The sequence below is a fragment of the Chinchilla lanigera genome, unplaced genomic scaffold, assembly GCF_000276665.1.
Source record: "Chinchilla lanigera isolate Chin_1 unplaced genomic scaffold, ChiLan1.0 scaffold00043, whole genome shotgun sequence".
Lineage (NCBI taxonomy): Eukaryota > Metazoa > Chordata > Mammalia > Rodentia > Chinchillidae > Chinchilla > Chinchilla lanigera.
Window position 1 is genome coordinate 2,790,696 of NW_004955444.1, and position 22,010 is coordinate 2,812,705.

General features: G+C 36.5%; 1 long non-coding RNA gene across 1 annotated transcript; it reads right to left on the reverse strand.

The window, feature by feature from the left end:
* Positions 1-862: 862 nt before the first annotated feature.
* LOC106149366 lies at positions 863-17,335 on the reverse strand. The gene is made up of 3 exons (XR_001235504.1): positions 17,236-17,335; positions 1,622-1,819; positions 863-1,441 (listed from the first exon to the last, which is right to left on the reverse strand). It is a non-coding gene; the product is annotated as an uncharacterized LOC106149366 (long non-coding RNA).
* Between the last annotated feature and the right edge of the window lie 4,675 nt (positions 17,336-22,010).

The window sequence follows — 22,010 nt, forward strand, 5'->3', positions numbered from 1 at the left end:
TTACATACGTGCGCAATTGAAATTAATTTTGATTTCCTTTCTCAGATTCTCCCCATGAGCTACATCTTAAAATTTTCAAGTGAATCAAAATATATCAATTTTAAACAAATGCTTCCTGGCAAATATGTACATATGAGTGTATGTGTGTATGTATGTATGTTTTCTCTCTCAACTACTGGTTTTTTGCTATTGTGTATGTTTGTATATGCTTCCTCTCTATATCAACTATTGATTTTTCTGTTTTATTAAGCACATCAATGATTTCTTAGTTAAGTAAAATTTATTGAATATGTATTAGCAGAAATATATGTATGCTCTCCAGAGCTAATATTTGTGTACAATGACCTGTGAATTGTATTGTCTCTTAAAATAAGACTAATAATTTATGAGGAATCTAAAGTAGTGATTTAATTTATGAATCTACTAGTTTTGGGAATTTGGATAGAGATAGCATCTAAAAATAGGAATATGGATTCTATAACAATCTCATAAGATTGTGTAGGACTTGAATAGCAATTACACTTGAGACGCATTGTAGTTATTATGTTGACAAATACAAAATGTAAAACTGTTAGGGTCAGTGCAAATTCCTGAAAATAGTTCATCATTTGGCATGGACTTGAAATCATCTCTATTTCATTCCTGTGCAAAGAGAGAAAAAAATCCAAAAGGATCCTATTCTGTCCAGTCCAAGCAGAGCTGACAGATACATCCAAAGAATAGAATTTAGAGAAATAAATAGTTCATACCGTTTCCTTCTTCATTTGAAGTTGGTTTATGATTCTATCAGATGCATGAACTACTGATATTGATTTTGCAAATGCACAATGAAAAATTCATAAGGAGAAAGTTGTTATGTTTTTAAAATAGATATGATAGTGTGGTTAAATCCCTTCCCAAGACTGGAGGAAATTGTAGAGGTCTAGGGAAAATGATGACAGAGAGGCAAAATAACAGGTGTATAAGGTGAAGTAGGCGTCAAGTAAGCCATTATTGTTTTGACTAGCTTTTCTTTGGGTGGGGCTTTTCTGTCCACATTCTACCTTTACATATGGACAACTGCGTTTTACGAACCTCTATAAATTCTTTCTTCTTCAGTCAATATCACTGAAGCCCCACCCATGTAGTAAATATTTTATTTGGTTAGTAATTTCTAATTTAATGAGAGATTCTGTGAGGGTATTCTTGCTGTGAAGAGACCTAGTCCTAAAAATCTGATTAGCAAGATTCTCATATTGACAGAAGATTTTTTGTGCTTTTGTTCATAAATGCTACCTGTTGTGTAAGCAATCAATGTGGAGAATAAAAACTGTGACTCTGGCAGATATAATTCCCTCGGATGCGCCTGACGACTAGGCATATCATGCGACGCCAGCCGGGGAAGACACGTAGTAACCTAGTCCGGCGGTTTTGTGCTCCTCCACATCAATTTGGTCCGTATCTGAAAGATACAAAAAGGAAGACTTCCCCCTTAAAATGCGTAGATGTTTTTGCTAGTGACGTTAAATTTGGGTGTTTACGCACACTTTAAAACACACATATTCATAATTATTGGCAATGTGAAATCAAAATTGAAATATAAACCAAACTATCGCTTAAAACCTTGCACCTGTGAACATACCACATAACATACTGATCGCGGGGACGTCATGATGTCTCTTCTACCTTGGCGACTGTGACTGCAACTTGTCTCCACTTGCCCTCCTCCCTCTACGGCTCTCTCTGATTCTCTCCGTGATCTTCCAAGGGTCGTTTCCCTCGGCGAAAGCTGCTTTATATGCGTTATAATAATTCCCAGTCTCAGTTTCTCTTCCAATCTCTGTTAGAGAGGATAAGGGAGCATAATATCAGCTGAATGATAACAAAAAAATTAGCTCGGGGAACGCCCCCTCTTCTCTCTCCCTTCGCTTTCTTTGTCTCTCCCTTTCCTTGACCGACCAGCGAACAAATCTAACTTGCGACGTACTTATCACGGGACCAGCACGTTCCTGCCCTATTTCTCCTCTAGCGTGCTGAGATGAGACCGATCTTTCTGATTAGAATTCAGTGGGTGAGAGTCTGCATATAAAGCGCTATCCTACTGTGCATGCAAAGGAACTGTTCAGAATTTTCCAGTCATCTTTGCTTCTCTAACACCACCCTGTTAGAAATATGAAAACATACCAAGTTATCTTTTCTGGGAGTCTGAGAAGATTAAATCATTTTAACCTTTCTCTTTTTTATATGTATGTTTCCTGAGGGGGGGGGGAAATAGCTGTGAAATCAACATACTATGGTCCCTTTTATTAAGGAAATCGTAATTATGAAAATGATAAATGTTAACAATAGGAGACAAGTAATGGCAACAGAAAATAAAAATAGAATATTCTAAACCTTGAAACATTGTATTGGCCTTATACATGAACTAGAACAAAATAAATCAATTAAAATGTTAACTAACATAGTAAAATATAGTGCCCTTTATAAAGTTAAATATTACAATCTGCCTTGTAATAAAAGATTTGGAGACTACTGAGATGTTTTCCTTGAGGAGTTTTTAAATGTAAAGAATCATTTTGATTCCCAATTTAATCTAATTATTTAAGTGAAGTCCTCTATGTTTTGTGAAAATGTTAGCTATACCTATTAAGTGCCAGGTTAATATTGTTCTTATGCTTATTAAACATCCTTAAGATGAACATTAAATGTTACTAAGAGAAAAGAATTAAACCTGTTTAGCGAAGAGGCATGTGTACATAGAGTTATTTATGGAAAGAACACCCTGCTAGTGTTACTGAATAGTGTGTCTTTACGGAGGAGCTGGCTGTGAACCTGGGGATAAGGAAGCCCTGTGCAGTGCCTCACCCTGGTGGAGCAGCGGTCATCGCTGCATAGGAGTCTCCCTTCCAGAGTACGTCAACAATGGTTTGCTTCTTGCTCAGTGTTCTCCCAAGAAAAAGACCAAGCAGACTCTCCCCAAGTTTACTTTAAGGTCACCAGCCCTGCTTTCAGTGACATAAAATGTTCTGGATTGGAAATTTGGTGGGTTTTATAAGTGAATCTTAATACTTAAATTAGCTGCTTATTTTATTTTTAGCAAAAATTGGCTGCAAAACTGATGAGGCTGGTTTGTAAATTATAATCTGTAATTCTAGACATAAACCTGCATATTGACAGATTGGGACCTCAATCTCTCTTAGCAGATTTGAAGGTTCTTTAAAAATTCCCTTGGATAATTTTTAGGAATACTTTGGTTTGCTTCAAAGTTTTGCACATTTCATGTCAAATCCCCCCCGCCCCAGTTCAGAAACTCTGACAACATAAGATGTTTTTCTTCACAAAGAAGGGATCAGGTTGTAAACGTCACACATTGCAAATGTGCTCTCATTTAAAAATGAGTATGCTCCCTCTGGCTTGCCATAGATCCCATGCCACGTACCTGCTGCACTATATCCTAGTGTCAGGTGCTATGCACAATGGTCACATCTACTCTTCTGTTTATCTTCTATGGGCCTCACTTCATTTATTTGTCACCTGTTTGATTTGGGTTCTGACAGCTAACTCAGAACTGCTGTGATAGATTCAAGGAGAGGAAGATGAATTATCTAGATTTGCTATTGGGCGAAATGAAAGCTGTATCTAATAAATGCCCAAACTTGAATTGAAATTTAGACTCTTATAGTCAGAATGCCATGTTCTATCTACCACCATTTCCAAATTTGTATTCTAGTTCTTCACTTTTGGTCACCCATCATAAAGAACTTTTGATTAAAGAAATAGTAAGATTTATAAAAATTTCAGGATTCTGTTTCCATGTTTCCAGGTGAAAGTGATCTAAACTTATGGAGATAATTTTCACCTCTTATAATTTCTGTCATGAACCCAGGGTTCTTTGTAGTAGATGGGTACTCCATCTTCAGATGTGCATATTAACTTTGCAAGTGTGGTGCTACGTAGGATATGGGGATTTCTGAACTTAGTACTGCCCAGCTGCTTTTAGCAAGAGACCACAAAGTGAGCTGTTTGGAATCTGCACTGTCTCCCCTCACATTTAGACGCTATCCGTAGAACAGCGTTTGAAGGGCTCACTTTCATTGTTTACTTGTATGATTATTTCCCTCTCTAGACCAGAGTTTCTCAATAAATGTTTCTATGACGATGAAAATGTTCTATAATCTGTACTAACGCAGCTCTGCAGTAGCTGAAATGTAACTCCTACAACAGAGGAACTGAATTTTAATGTTATTTAAATAAATGATTTAAATTCAAATAGTCACATATGGTTAGTGGCTTTCATTGCCCAAAATCTCTTCTGGTTTGGAATCTGTGCTGTTCCTTTCTCTATTTTTGGCACCTTTTACAATAGATAATAAATATATGTTCAACGAGGGAGTAAGAACAACAGACAGAGCAGCACAGTCCATAACGCTATGAAATCAATCAATGGATGGGGATCAATAAGTTGCTCCAGGATTTGAAGGAAAGGGTCCCTTTGCATATTGTTGAAAGGACTCAAAAATTAAAAGCAAAGTTGTCGTATGAGCCAGTAGCCCCACTTCTGGGTATACATCCAAAGAAGATGAAATCAGCACATCAAAAGTAATCTGTGTTTTCATGGTCATTGCATTGTTACAAACAAGACACGGAATCAACCTAAGTGTCCATAAGAATGGTGAAGAACGTGGGATGTATGTACACAATAGAGTAGTGTTTTAGTTGAAAGAAGAAACTACTATGAGTTGCAACAATAGGAGCCCTCTAGGATGAGCCCGGAAGATCTTATGCGGAGTGACACAAGGCAAACACCACATGACCTCTCTTACACGTGCAGTCTGAAAAAGTGGAGCTCATGAAGTCAGAGAATAGAGTGGTGGTTACCGGGAGCTAGGGCGGTTAGGGAGAGATATTGATCAAAGAATGTAAAATTTCAGTTAGATATGAGGAATGAATTCAAGTGATCTATTATATAATGTGTTGATTATAGTTAGTAACAATGTGTTGTATTTTTGAAAAATCACTAATAATAGATTTTAAGTTTTTTCACAGAGAAATGATAAAATATGGGAAGAAATACATGTATTTCAACTCTATTTAGCCAGTCAATGATATGTTCATATTTCCAAACATACAGAGCATTAAATATAGAAAATTTTTGCCAAATAAAAGTAAATACATAAGTAAATTATTTTATTCACAAGATATTGGAATGTGAGACTTTGGAATAGATTTAAATACAACTCTGTAACTAAGGGACAGTTAGTAATGGATATTGTAGCTAATTATCTGTGCTTATAAGAATTTTCTGAATTTTTCTTAATATGAGGAAAATACTAAGTCTGGGGTGAAATTGAAGGGAGTAGAAAAAACTGCATTTATGACCTTGTAGATTTCTGGTACATCTAATGTTAGGGTCAGGACGATAGATGGAGTTTTGCCCCCATCTCAAACTATTTCTAATTATGGATTATTCTGAGAGAATCTATTAGGTTTTGGATGAAAAAGAATAATTACACAAATGAAGCGCACAGTATTGATAACCACTAAAATATAAAATATTATTTCTTTGCTTACTCTTACAGAGTGAAGCGAGCATAGCCTTTTCTAGATGTTGAAATGCCTTCTGCTCTTAAACAGTGCTACTTTAGCCTATCTAATATATGAGACTTTTCTCTTTCTGGATAAAAAATACAGGAAATTTTACCGGAAAAGGAAACTCTGAAGATTATTTTAATGGAGATGAAACTTAGTTACTCAACCTGACATAATCTCAGTTTCTATTTGTCGGCCTAAGAATCACGGTGCACAAATGAATGGGAATAGTTTGGTTGCCGTGAAGCAGAGGGCAGTGTTACACTGTGGGCTTATGTGTCACAGAATGAGAAAGAGGCAGCTGCTGAGGAGAGGTTTTGTATGATTAATCTCAAAAAGGATCACTCAGTTTCCACTTGCACTAATGTTGGGCCAATTTTTCAGGGCCTTTGAATGGAATCCTTCATTTTTATCTTCTACCAACATCTGAACATCTTTTGATTTTGTGGGCTGGTATAACATTGAATTTCTCCTGTAATATGAATATGTGTGTTTGGGTAGGACAGATAATTAATTAGATATTTCAAAGTAAGTGTCCTTTATTAGTAAATGGTGAAAGGGCTCATGTCCAACTATTCTCTCCAGTTTTAAGAAACAAATGGTAAATCAGAAAAAGAAGTAAGAGAACTGAGGGCTTATTAGACCTTAATGTAATGCAGATACGGCCTGGAGGGGTTCACTGTCGCAGGAGACACAAGCAGTCTCAGTACTTATCTTTGAGGTGCCATTTTGAATTCCTTCCCACTTAAAGTATTTCAGGTCTGTTTCTGCTTAAATAATTTGGGTCTAAATAATGTCACATGAAATGATTTTTTTTTTTTTTTACCCTGAAGAGAATCATGTTATCTCAAACATAGAAATTACCAGGAATCTGTTTTTCTACTTTTCTGCTTGCTACTGATAGAAGTAGTTTTGATAAACTTGATATGAAAGTCTATGAAGTTTTAGGTTATTTTATTCAAGAGTTTTTGTATTAGTGCTCAGATATAACTATAGCGAAGGTTTCAGTAGACAGTGACAATACTTTTAGAAACAGAAGCTTTCCCCGACCCTATGACAGAGCTCGACTACTGCGTCCTCCCGTGGACCAGATCTATTCTTCAGTGGTAACTTGAAGGCGATGCCGAGGCATGGAGTGCTCTCATTCCTTTACGGTGACCGTAGGCGCTACCCAGAATGCAGTTCAAATCAAGGCCAATTTATGTAGTTGCCAAACGAGCATTGAATTACGTTAGACTTGTAGAATGTTTCTGTGTTTACACAAAGCGCGCGCCGTGCGTGGATCACTAATAGCAGTCTTTCTGTACCTGGATGCACTTGAAAATTAATTTCCATTGATTTAGAAGGCAGAAGTGAAAAAGAATAGGTTTTTACATAGGACAAAGAGTCAGAAGCCGGTGAGTGATGATTTTCTCCACTATAAACTTATGTGATCTCTCTTTGCATTTCCATATATGAAGTTTTGATCACAAAGTCCTTCATGCCCGATACAGTTAAGATGCACATTACAGACTACTGTTTCTAATGACTTAAAATATCACCAATAAATTATTAATGAATCTGATGAGTTTGCTCTGATTCCTCATCCCTCCTTTATTTTATTCAATGTGTGTAACCTGAAATTAGGGAGATGGAAGAGTTACAGTCAGTATGGTACCAAATTTAATAGCTTAGAATTTCATTAAAGGTTTTATATTTCAAGTTCAGTAAATGTGTATAATTTCCAAACTCAGTTTTCATACCTTAAGAAGCTATACTTTTATGTATAATTTTTCCTTTTCAGTTTTATGAGTACATATTTGCATTATATAATAATTTTTCATTCCTTGTGGGGAGTTAATACATGTTAATACTTTGATTCTTTTTACCCACTTTTCCTCTCCTCTGCCCTTCACCACACGATCCCATTCCCATTTGGAAAATATACGTCTCCCTACTTCCTCCTATCTTTTATTTTGGTCTTTGTATATTTTGATTGTAGTTTTATCATTATGAGTATGCTGGCCTTATTTCTTTGGAATGTTATTGATTTTTATGGGGAAGTATTAATTTAGAAGAAGCAACTTCATGTCTATACATATATATGTATATAAATATATACATATATAATATGTAATATATATTATAATCATGTTACAATAATATTATGCATTATATATACATATAATGTATGTATATATTTATTTTTTACTATTTTCTTTTTTTGGTAAAAGGAATCAAACTCAGGACTTTGCACTTGCCAGGCAGGCACTGCACTGCTGAGCTACATCTCCAGCCCATATGTATATATTTAATTGAAGCCATTTTCTTGGATACTTTTATTTAGGGAATATCGTGTCAAGAGTTATCATAAATCTCCAATGCTTGCATTGTGCTTTGCCTTCCTCCTATTCTGCATGTTGAAAACTATTAGATTACCAGATGTAAGAATGCAAGATTAATCAAACCAGTAAAGAGAATAAAAAATAAAAACAAAACAATTATAAACAATACAGTTTCAGCAAACAAGATGGTAGGAATTCAACAACGGTTGTTATGTTGCATATTGTTGTCTTCAAATTAGTTGCTCAGGTCACCGGATTACCAGATAAGCATGCAAAAGTGGTCAAAATAAATAGATAAATAAAGCACTAGCTGTTCCTTTCAATTAACCAAAAATATGTGACATAATAATCACTGTTAATCCCTATCATTTTGTTCTGAAACCCTGTATCATTCTTCTTGGTTTTGCTTTGTTCTGTTTGTGTCTATGTTGTTGGCATTTTGTTATTGTTCTTCTTAAAATTCTCTTTAAAATAAAAAAGAAAACTCTTAAAAAACATTGATACCTGCTAATTCACCTGGTTATAGAACCAAATGCTTAAACCCACGTATAGTACCTGAAAAATAGTACCTTTGTTCTCCTTTTCAGCATGTTTTTGAAATGATCATACAAAGAATCCTACCCTTTAATAGTGAATTCTTTTATTTCTTCTGTGTCTTCATTCTCAAATGACTCTCCTAAGGCAGTTTGAGACACAGATACAGACGTAAACATTATCATTTTGTAGCTACTTATCTTCAGGTTAATCATTTACTATATTAAAAGATTTTGGCTTTCAAGTGAAAGGACTGGATACCTAAAGAACGTTAGGAGCTTACATGGTTCTTTCAGCTTTTCCATAATGCTTGATTTTTTTTTTTATCTCTGTTTAACAAGTAGTCTTCTAGCTTTTTGTTTTTTCAGTATCCATTTAACAAATAGTGATTAAAGTCTCCCAGGTTTTCACATAGCCCTGAACGATCGGATCAGCCCTCGATGCTCAGCTCACTTACATATCCCCCATCCCCTGCTCTTTCTGGGTGCTGGACTCTTGCTTCCAACATTTAAGACCCTCATAAGAGCACTCCAGTTTAACATTTCATTTAAAATATTTGGATGTCTGTTAATATCTTTTCCTCTGTGTGTCCGGCATCGGTGGTGGCATAGCTATAGTTGGCGAACAATCCTGCTTGCATTAGAATATTTCTAAAAGAAGCAGCTGCTTTTTCTTCCTGTTCGTGGCAGAGCAGCCATTCATTTTCCCATAATAGATCTTCCACTGCTTGCAATTCAAAATTCCCGATAGCAGATAGCGTAACCCAATGAATACTTCCTTTTAAGATAATCTCATCAAACCTTATTTTCCTCTGAAGAAGATACTAATTTGCTTTCAGGGCAGCTTAAAGATTAAATGATATCAGGTAGGTAAAAATTCCTGGAATATCAATGCATGGCAGTTATTTTTTCCTCTTTAATTTGCTTGGGAGATTTAACCTATGGTAATATTCATTCATCCTTCTTCTGCCTTATGAAGAGACAGATCCATATATAAATTACTGATGTACTTTAAGAAGCTTCTCTTCCTGCGACTGAACTTCCTTAAATACTTAAAATTGTCCTTAAGTCCTCTAATAAAAGATACCCCCACAAGACACAGACAACTTCTGTCTGATGGGACTTTAGTTTGTCCACATCATTGTAGTATCAGGCACTAAAAACAGTACTCTGACTTGTGAATTGGAAAGTCAGTTGATTATTTATCTTATTATGACCACTGGATACCTGTGAGGGTCTTCCTAGAATAGCAGAAGAATATCACTTCAATAATAATTAAACTTCATATAATCTTTGAAGTTATCATCAGAATAATACTCTATTATTTGTAATATTAATTTATGTGAAGACAGTTCTTTGTCCACCCTCTCCTTGATTGGCTTGCTGAAAGACTGCATTGCATGTGTTCTATTTCAGTTCCTTATTAATCACTTCAATAATTAATTGAACACCTACTTTATATTCAATTAATAGTGTGGCAACCGTAGTTTAGGAGGTAATGCTCTAGACATGGGGGTTGTTAAGAAATCGAAGACATAGACACGCTCATGGAGAACGCAGTTTCTATGTAATATGTAAAAGGCTGAAGTCTGTGTAGTAGATATTTATTTTGTGTCTTGGTGCCCGGCTTCTGGGAATCTGAGAAGGCTAGAGTTGAATGCTGAGTAAAGTGTGAAAGTGGTCGGCAAGCAAGAATTGCGGGGTGCAGTGAGGTAACGTTAGGCAGGGGAAGAAGCAGGGCGCGTTACGAAGAGGCGGTCAGCAGAACACGGCCTCAGCGTGTGGCTGTGCTTTCCGGCACATGATACTGAAAGGAAGGTCAGTCAGCTTCAACCACAGAATAAGTAAACAAATAAGCCCTTCAGACATATGTGCGGGAGGCAGCCAGGAAGGATTTTAAGTCGTGAAGAGGTCTCTGAAGCTTTCAGAGTAGTTTGTACAGCTTAAAGTGAAGGATGAAGTTGGAGAAATGAGTGAATGAGAAATCATTTTAAAGACTGCAGTAATAATTTGGATAATGTATAATGAAAAGCCTGAATAAAATGATGAGCATCTTTAAATATGTATGTATATGTAGATATAGGTATATAGCACACAGAATTATCAACCAAAAGATTTCTTTTAGATACTCCCTTATGACATTTTTTCTACTACAAGCAAAACACTATTCTGGGCTAAATATGATTTTTCTGCCAATATTTTTGCTACAACTACAAATACACCCACCTTATTATTCCGTTCCTGTTTCTATGTAAGGATATAACTGAATTGTGCAATTGTTTCAAATATGCATTTTCATAATTTCAGAAAGGAAGCTTTAATCTTCATCACAAAAAGTAGATTTGAATAATTATATAGACAAACAGTAACTTTCAAACTTTTCTAAAAAGCAAAAAGGTAACAACGGCGTATACTGAGTCTGTGTGTGATACATCTGCTCTTATGCTATATGGATACACATAATGTACATGTGACTATACATTTATGCATGTAAATATACAGTATATATTTAAATTGTTTGACTTTTACTTCAACTCTAAATGGCAAATTACTGGTAAAGTATAATTTTAGTTTGTTCAATACTTTGGAGAGGCTTTTCAAAACCAAAATGCAAATATAGGACTTGCTTACTTACTGATATTTCCTTAAAATGCATAATTCTAAAAATGTTATTTTAACATTTGAAAGGACCAATTCCTTATAAAATGGAATTAAATGAAGCCACAACCAAAATACCACCTGCAGTTACCTCAATATTATGTTTTCCTAAAGTGTTTAACGAAAATCATCATTTTAAATACCTTCACAAAGCCAGCCGTGAATGTGTCAGCTGAACTATATGAAATGATGTAGTAAAGCCGTAGAAGGCCCAAAATTTTATATTCCCAAACCTGAACTCAGAGCAGACTTCTGAACAGTTTTACAGAAACCAGAACTTTTGCCTCCCTGTGACAGAAAGCATGCACACATACAAATGAGCTCTTTTGTTTAACAAGGGAAATAAATGCAAGTTGCAGATTTTTTTTCTCCTCACCTTTTGCTTTGTTTCTCCCTCTCATTTATTCTGAACCACCTCCCTGTCATCTGTTCTCAGTCTTTCTTTTTTGTGAGCCTCACTCCGTTTTCCCCTCCTAGTTTTCTACTTTCTTGTTCCTTTTTCTCTGGGCATCCCCCAGGCCCACGGCCCTCTGGGCTCTGCGCGGCCTCTTTCCTGTAGCAATCTGCTTGAGAGGCCTCCTCTGGCCCTGATTAATATTTCTGTCTTGGTTCTTGTCTTTCTTCACTCGGGTCTTTTCTTACTTGAGTGAATTTTTTAGTTCTGCTATTATTCCTCTGTTGCTTTCTCTGGCGTGTTTTGCTCAAAAACTATATATATATATATTTTCTTTAGACCTTTCTCAGCTTTCCCCTATTTTAAATTTTTAATTTTCTCTTTGATTCCAATGATGTGTCCAGTACATTAAATCCCGATGCTTCAGTTTTTTCGCATTTTTTATGCATATCTTATACCCCAGTCACTAAGTCGCAGTGACAGTATAGTAATAAAGTAATGCCAAGTCTCATTTCACTGAAAACAGAATGGGAGCATTCAGTTTCATCGTACCATTTTTATTTGATAAGGCAGGGGAAGCATTAGAAGTGTTCTCTTTCTAAAACGATTCACAATTCTCTTGTTTTAAAATTTTAATACGTGCTTCCTGCTGGTCTTTCTATAGCTACCTTTAAAATCTTAACTCTTTAATAAGAAGACAGCAGTGATGTTAGTGACAAAGTTCAGAAACTGAATTCTTTGATGGAATTGATTTATAGATTTTTGCTTTTGTCTGTGTGATTCAGGGAAACCTTAACCCACTGCACACGTTTTGCGCACGCATACCAGAGCACCTTCTCATGTACTGGTGGGCACACTGAATTCCCCAGGATGGATGAGGGGAAATGAGAACGCTGATCTCCCTCATCGAAGCTTATTAGGCTTATTCCAGCATATGATGCTACTTTTCGCCTGCCGGAAAAGTATTACCTAAGCAACTGTTACTAATGAAAAAGGTACCACAATACTATCCATCTTTGCTCCTGAAAATTAGAATGGTATATTAATCCTGCCTTCATTAACAAGGCAGACATTTTGTCCTGTGTGATACGAAAATGCCTAGCAGAATGTTTTTCCAGTGGACAGTGATGTATTCAGGATAACGCAATCGAATACTATGTGGTCAAAATGCTGTGCAAACCTTTGAGAAATAATGGTCACTAATTTTGTAGTATTACAACAGAAATGCTTTATAGCCTTTGGATTGTCCTTAGTGATTGAAGAAGGTGAGGACCTTTTCCGATGACACACTGTGTCAAAAAGCACCATTTTATTATTTTAATGAGCATTGTTTTGGTATATCTTAGTTTCATGTTCAAGTAAATTATTTGACATAAAAAATTAAAAATAAATAATGAAATAAAAGGATAACTGTTGGCATGCACAGATAGACTTCCTCTTCCTACCTCCAGATAAGGAAAGTACTGAGATAAAGGAGTTATATTTATATTTATATATCTATAAAGGAGATATAAATATATCTATATATTTATATCTATATATCTATATAAATATATATCTAATATATCTATATATCTATATAAATATATCTATATAAATATATAAATATATCTCCTTTATCTAAAAAATAAATATATAATTAGTACACCATAAATAAATAATTATAAATAATATATCATATATAAATATATAATTTATATATACAAAAATTTTAAATTTGGTGTGGAAAATTGAAACTAGTGTAAGATTTTCAGTAAGATTTCAAAATGTACAGATATAATTAGAAGCTTATATTTTTATGCTTATTAGCTTGTATCTATTTATCTACCTCTCCATTTACTCATTTTATGAGACTGAAAGCGGCCCGATCTGACACTAGAATACACATGCACTTGTACACTGGGAAAAGACTATGGATGGTGGGTACTCAGTAACGTTTAAAACAAACAATGCATCCTGAAAAACACAAAATTTTATAAATAAAAAATACTCCAAAGAATCAGCCACAAATTTGCAAAAATGAAACAAAACAAAAAAGCAATATGTACTTGATTGCCTTTTTGTTCTGTAGAATGGTAATTATTGATTAATAGAGTAATACATTAAAGGGTGTGCTTTTGCAAATTTTATCTTTGTAATTGTCTTGTAAAGATATAAAACCAAAAGCAAAATTAGATTGATTTATTTTAAAAAAGTTGAACACATACTTATTTTCCTGCATGCGTGTAGAACATAGACATCAACACTGAGAGGTGTAGAAATCTTTTTTTCTTATTTAACTCCTTCAGTTGTACTACACGTGTTGTATTGAAATAAGCTCTCAGTGATTGAGATTCAAGCTGAATTAGCAACATTTCTGAGGTAGTATCATTTTTCCTTGAAGGAATGACTGATACACAAAATTAAAAATTGGACAAATATTTGAAACATATTTGTTTGAAAATAAAGCATTAGAACTTCACGAAAGTTTCTCCTACAAATTTTCAAACAAGCAAAAATTTAGATTTCAAGCATCTGATTCTGCCATGATAAAACTGAATGCTAGGGGCTGAGGATATAACTCAGTGGTACAAGCTCCTGCCTGGCAAGCACAAGGTCCTGAGTTTGATCCCCTGTACAGCAAAAAAAAAACCAAAACAAAACAAAATAAAACAAAAAGAACTGGATGCTTTCTAGATTTTATAGTAGTATTTACATGATATTATCTTGATAAATGTTACACTTTTTCTGATGCTGTATAGTGTAACTTTAGATTAACTGCATAAGCTGAGGACCTAATATTCTCTAATTAACCAGTGCATACTTGTGTAAATGGTACTTTCAAAGGGAAGAAATGATTGGGATGCAAGCAGGGAGGGAGGAGAAGAGAAGTGGAATGAAAAGGATAAAAAATGCAATTATATGTGTGTACCAACTCCCCACAGGTATGTGTTCAATATATATCACTAACATGTACTAACAAAAAAGATTTTTAAAACAAAAAACCACTCATCATCTGCTAAGGAGTGTACTCTAAGCCAGTGAATATCATTTTCAAGTGCTGTACACTGATATTAAAGTTTTACAGCTTGTAGAAAGAAAAGGCAACTTACAGCTTTAAAAGTGAAGTCTCCAATTTTACGTAATGGTATTGTCTGATCCCCCAGAAAAAATAATAATGAAAATCTCTTCAGAGATGATGCAAACAGCAAAATGGAAGGAGTTTCCTCATTGATAAAACACAGTTATATACTTGAAATTTTTCACCATTCTAAATATATCTAAATTTTCTTAATACTCTTATTTTAACATTACTTTATGTTTATTTAGCCAAATAACCTTTGACAGTGATTGAGTGATATGTTTGATTAGTCAACAGCAGTTATCTCATAGCCATAGTGTGGGAATAAAAAGCACTGGAAATTCACCAAAACACAACACTGAAAACGTGAGGGCGTTACTTGCTACACCGTGAAACGAACCTCCCGGGGCTGGGACTGCGAGAATCCGCAAAGTTGCCTACTGAGTTATGCTTCCCAGAACCCAAAGAAACTGCAGGTTAGTCTCAAACTGAATTGGGATGGAGAAGAAAGAGAATATCTGTAAATAAGGATTTTTATCTTGTCCAAAAAACTGAATCGAGATGGAGACTCACAACCTCAGAGAGATCTCCAAGCAGCCCTTCGTCAGCCCGCACCGTGTGCCGGTAGGAGCCGCGCAGTACAACGTGCCTACGTGCTCTGTGATTTTGAATACTGATGTGCTGTTCTACCCTGGTTTAGCATCATCACAGTAAACACCGTGCATCCATCCTGGTTTCACACTTCTGTGCCATAATTATAGTCTAACAACATTTTTACAAGAAATCAAAGTAACTTCTACAATTGAACAAAATAATTTCTCACTCCTCATTTAATTATCGAACATAGAAAATCTTCCAGTTACAAATAATATTAATTGCGTGGGAACAATGGGGCTTCTCCTCTTTTCCTGAAATACTATAAAAAAGAAATTTCGGTTGTTAAATATGTTTTAGGAAATATTACCTCTTTGGCACATGGTATAGTTATTAACAAGAGAAGTACTGAAGGTGAGATTTGATGAGCAAGTAAGTTGTGCATCTGTTTCTGCTTTTGCAAATCAATTTTAAGGTAGCACATCTTTTACTCTGGATAATATTTATTTTCTTACAATAACATCTGTATAGGCAGATTTTATACTCTTAAGAAAAATTGCTTTGTTTACATATTAATTCATCTAGTGATCTTCTGTATTTGAAAGAAGTGTTAAAGAAATGCACAGAAACTATATTCCAACACATGGCCACATGGCAATGCAAGGAAAAGCCTATGGGAGCACATTCCCATGAAATAAAACGTTTAGGAAGTTTTATTGACTTTTTAAAAGAAAAGTCCCTATTTATAACTTATTTAAATTAGCTCAAGGGGTGCAATATATATTCAACATACATTTTATCACTTATCTTTAAGGTTATATTAAATTTACTCTTTCAAATCATGTTTTATTGAACAAAAAATTTTTAAGACTTCGCTGCTAATCCAGCTTTTCACCTCCAGTTTATAAGAACTACAAAAAATGTTCTGGAATGATAAAAGGAAAAAAAAGACAATATAATTGAAAGTCTGGAACTTTTAATGTTTTAAAATTTTATGTATTAGAGAAGACTGGAAGCAATGGGTCTGAGGAAGGTACAATAAGAGGCCCTTGTAGTTTTAGCACTGGGTTGTGTACAAGGTACACTGTATTCAGTCATTCACTCTGCGGTAGGATGTCACTCACAGCCTGCATCACACCTCGACTTTCGCAAAGCATTGTTCCTGCTGTAGGTTTGTGAGTGGACCCGACTCGCACTTCCTTGGCTTTGGTGTCTCCAGCAGCGATTTCTCTCCGTGCCTTAAACCTGAAGGCGAACCATTAAAAAGATGCACAGCAGAGGTGTGGTTTCCTAAACCTGGTATTTTTCCATTTCTTTTCCTTCCTTCAGTCCTTACTTTTTAAGAGGAAAGAAACCATGAAAGGAGTACGAAATGAGAATTTAAAATGATAAAAATTCAGTGGAACTGGTATCATTTCCTTTTCCTGCTTTAGCCTTTGTCACTGTTACACAAATGTCATGGAAGCAAGAAAAAACATCTTAGGTATTAGGATTGAATGATAGCACATTCGTATGACAATGACTGAACCGAAGACAGAACATTTCTCAGAAAGTAGCTATTCTTGTGAAAAAGACTATAATCACAAGGAGAAATGGTGCAAAATTAACCAATTCTAGGTTCTTTATAAAGAAATCTTATGCATCTCCTCTAAGGTGTTGTTAAGTATTATATTAGCTGAAGAGGTAAAAGAGCTTTCTTTATGTCCAAATCAAACTTGTTTGGTGTGATTCTTACAAGACTATTTGAGAAGATCACTATTTCCACCAGTAGATGTCACCCTAATCAACAAAAATACCCCAGGGGCTTGGAGAACTCATATTAGGAAGCTATAACCGCGCAGAATACAATGAAAATAAAACAGAGACTTCATCAACAATAAATATTGTATGAAAGACAGCCCTAGAGAGTTTAGTTTTTAATTTTCTCGAAACAAACTCTGATCACGTTCTTCCCATTATGCCATTATGAATGGAATGTCTAATGAGCTCCGGGAGAACATGGCTTCAGACAATGATATCCTTAGGACCTGTAGCTACTGCTCCTTACTGCCTCTGCTGAACTGACTGGGCCTGGTACCTTGGTACGTAGCTGCAGTTGCTCACCTGGACTTCCGCTCACTCTGTGGTCTGCACTTAAACATGAAAGAGGTTGCTGCGGGATGGCGGGTTCTGCTCCTGTCGCTGTAGGCAGTGTGGGTGACAGTATGTGTGCGGGATGCCAGTTGCCCACATTTTCTGTTACTTCTTTCACTGAGTGAAAGGAATTGGCTGATCGATCTGTAGGTGTTGCAATGTCTGTGCCTCTGCGCACACACGTGCTCTGACATTTAACCCCATTTGGCAGTTTTTACAAACCGTACATAATACATCAGCTTCTCGTAAGGGGCTTCCTCTTGGAATTTAAATGCCACCCAAAACTGCATTTCTCTTCCCCAAGGACTCCGTGCAGGCCCATCTGTGCACTCATAGTTCTACATTAGTTTGCCCGAGATTAAGCTGCACAGTTTCAGAGAAGAGTCCAAATTAGAAAAGTGCATGAGGTCATGCTGAGCATCGCACAGCCCTCCCATGCGTTTTGCAGACTTCCCTCAGTGTTTTCTTTTTGATGGAATTGAGTGGATGAAGGGACGAGTATCTTCAAACCATTTGTGTTTTGAAATCTCTTTCTGTATCCTTTCTCAGAATGCTACAGAATGGATGTACCTATTCGAGCTACTAGGAGCTAATTAACTGCAGGCAATTGTGTACTCTCCTGAGTCCTGTTAACTAAAAGTGTCTCAATTCCTGCACAGGACGGCAATGGCACGATCAACCCTTCCTTATAGGGGACTTTTAACATTGATGGAAATTCAGACAACCTGAGGTGATGTGTTTAGCTTGCCCTGAAACTTGTCCTGAGAGTGTTCTGGTTTTTTCTGTGTCCCTTGAAGTGCTGGTAAAGGTGACAGCTTCACAGATCTCTTTTGTTCCCCTCTAAAAAAATCAGTCAGATTTCCATTAGTCCTCGTGGCTCTTTTGAACACCAGGCTTTTATTTCACACTTAAAAGAAAATCTGTCAAGTATTTTGGTCACCAAATATATCCTACCTACAAATGTCAGATGGTGATGATTAGGTCCTATGTACTAGACATCCATTTAAAAAATCCAGTCTTCTGTCGCTCTAATTCTATGCCTTTAAAATAATGACCATTATTTGCAATACTTATGATATTTTGTACTCTGCTTGTACTGAGGTATCAGAAAAGGTTGGATGGTAAAGATATGTAATACCCGACATCCTGTACGGGAATAAAAAAAGCAAAGAAAGATGCACGCAGCTAATGTGTTTTTTTCTTAAGAAGTGTAGGTAAAAAATACAGACTAGTAGATGAATCTGTTTTAGTCCTGATGCAAAAAGATACAGGTTATTAATAATTGTTTTCATCTGAATACAGAATTTAGTATAAATTATAAGAAAGAACAATACACGGTATACAGTCAAACGCCATGTGGTGCCTTTAAATTTCTGTCCTTTGCACCTTTGCTTGTCTCTCTGCCTGATATGATAGTCTGATCCTCTTTTCTGGAATTCTTTCAATTAGTTTTGGATCTGTCACCCTAAAGTCTCTGAAATTGCTTATTCTAAGAGATTTCAATATTTACTCTGATGGGATTTTTTGATTCTCAACACGTATGAATTCTTAGAAGTTTTAAATCTATTTTGTATCCTTTAGTCCATATAAATCTCACAATCAAGATTTCTTGCAGTTTAATTTGCTTTCTGTTGAGGATTTAAATGATATTATCCTGAAGCTTTAGCCAGCCACTTCCCGTCCCTAATCCTTGGCCTTCCTCACTGGGAAAGGCCGCTTTCAGTATTGTTGCTTTAGTTTAACCCTCGTAGTTAATCTCTGACTTCTACTAAATTGCCATCATGTTTAGAATCTACAATTGTAACTCTTCCTTAAAAAGACAAAGTCCTGCTCACAAAGGACAATATGATTAACTTACATCACCTTACTTTTTAAATTTAACTAAGAGCAATGGAAGAAAGTAACTGGTGATCAGGCCTAGGAATATCTTAACTGTCATCAGATCTAGAATGAATTTCAGTCAGGATTTTTGTCCTTTCATGGCACATAAATTGCACTTCTTAGAGTTAGAAATGCTCCGGCTTCTTGCTGACACTCTGGCTCTTTATAGAATTGCTTCTCCTACGCCTTTTGGCTGGGCAGCTGCTGCCTTCCCACAGTAAATTTATTAAAATTCATTTCTACCCTACACTGGTCTATTTGGCGTTATTTGTTGGTTTTGTTTCTTACTTAACTCCAGTTTCTTTCAGATAGGACTTGTCATCAGATTCCGTCCCTTGCGTCACAGGGTCCCTCACGGCTTAGATCTGAATCCGGTGGAGACGTGCGCATTAGCATGCACACGGCTGTGGGAGACGCGCTCTGCCCGGCCACGTACACACAGATGACATGCAGATAATTTGCTTTGCTTCACGCAATCTTATACACGCTCTTTACGGTGGATCTGTTTATTTGGCTGACTGACTTACTGTGGGGAAATCGCCAAAAGTTTCAAAATTGAATCCAGATAAGACAGAATTCCTCGCGCTTGGATCTTATCCCTCGGCCGCTCAACACTCTTCCATCACGCTGAAAGTTGTCAGCTCACTCAAAGCACCGGTCTCCAGGGGGAAAACCTCGGTTTTATGCTTGACTCTACTCTGTCATTTATGAGTCGTATAAATATAAATATTAAACTGTCATATTTTCCTTTGAGAAAGATAGCTGGGAGAAAGTAAATCGTATCTATTTAAGGTCTGGAAGTGTTACTTTCTGATTATTTTCATATATACTACTGAAATTCCCTATTAATTGGATGGATTACGCAAGCCCTTTCCAAATATATACTCTTCAATGTTAATTTCAAGGAAGCTAAAGAATGTATCACCTCCCACAAACGACACATCGAGCCTGATCTTTGGAAGAGCAGTGGATTTAGAGGGGCTTCGGCAGCAAAGTTGTTACTCTGCCCAGTTGCCTGGATAAATGGGAGGTACGGGGAAGGGCAGCTGTGCAGAGGCCATTACAGTGGGAACGCTGAGTTTGCCTGAGTTAGGATGAGAAGGATTTTGAGAATTTCAGTAAGAATATTCACCTGACAGTGGATGAGAAGACAGGTCAGTTCTTACGTTACAACCACACGTCCTCGTGTATCTCTGGAACTGAAATTCCTCCTGAGCGCCAGGGAGCACACTGACAGGCAGTCAAGATACACGTGACCAGCAGTCGTCTCTGTGTCACGGCAGAAGCTCCCTTCACCGTGAGGAAAAGTGCACAGAACAGGTTTCCATTCAAGTTGCATTCAGGGATTGTACTTGGTTAGCGAGCAGAACTGCAAGAATTCCGCCCTGATACTAGATTTGAATCCCAAGGAATAGGGTGCATTAAAGTACACATAATAAGGTGGATTTCTAGAGACATGAAAGTCAAGTCTGAAGGGACCCTGAAAGAGACCTCTAGTGGGCCATATTTCCTTTTATATCCACTCAGAAGCTACTTAGGTGTACTCATTTGCTTGTTAACTGCAAAACATATGAATTTACAATCCAAATTTCCATTACAGGAAATGACATGATCAAAATGCAAGATGGTTTGTAATTGGAAAAGATTGGAAACAACCGAAAAACACATCAACTGGTTGCTGGTAAAGTGACAATATACCCATTAAGTTGAGCACTATGCAATTTTATATATTATAAAATATAGTATTATAATATAATTTTAAAAGCCTGGAAGTAGCACTGCGAGGGGACACACACCTGCAATCCCCGCTACTTGGTAAGCTGAGGCAGGAGGATTGCCAGTTCAAGGCCAACCTGAAGAACTTAGCAACACCTCACCTCAAAAGTAAAATTAAAAGCATGTTTAATTTTTTTAAAAGCCTAAAAGTGTATACCTAAATAATAAGAGTAATAACATCTAAGTGGTAAGATTATGACTGGTATTTAAGTTATATATATATTTTTTCAAGATTTATATAGGAAGGGAAGAAACATATTTTAGCTAAGAAGAGAAAAACAAGTCAAAGAAGTAAATGGTTCGTGTTTGGTACTTTCCTTACAATCTCATCAAACTCTGGTGTGACTTGTTATGGTATCAATTAGTAACAAAGGGAACTGGTTGCTTATATAAGAGAGCACCCCAAACTTGAAACTGTCATTCTAGCTCTACCCTTGAATTTCAGGCAGGTTTTCTGAAGTGGGGCGGAACACTGTGCAGTCATGGCGAGGCTGCCATGCCGCTTTCTGGGGAGCTGCTTCCCAGGTATCTACGCCAGAATACGCAAGAGCTCCTGATTCTCTGCTCAGTGACTTGGGAAGCTCATTCCAGAAGGCAGGCGTGGGACCCCTTGAACACGCAGAAGACAGAGGCTGCCTCTGCTGGTGGCGGACAGTGAGACCAAAGAGAACACAGACAAGGGAGCCGCAGGGAAGGCGGGGTTGCAGCTAGAGAGAAAGGTCTATTTGAAGCCAATATTGGAGCTGAGAAAAGAAAGATGGGAGGGAATAAGGAAGTGGAGGAAAGACTAGCAGATGGAAGCAAACAGGTCAGCCTTTGCATGAGTAGACTTGTTGGATACATTTTGTACCTGTGAAGTCTTGTCCTGTGAATAACTGTTACCCTTTACTCATTTTCGTTCCTAGTTCTAAAGTAGTTTCTGCCGCTCTCTGAAGAGTGGCCAGAGAGTATAGTTACTGTTGGGCTTATGGAGTAGAAGGAATTTAAGAAACTTAAAATGACCATATAGAGACATTCTCATAACCGGACAATTTCTTAAAGCAATGTGCTCTGTTAAGAGTCAGGGATCTGCCGGGCGTGGTGGCACA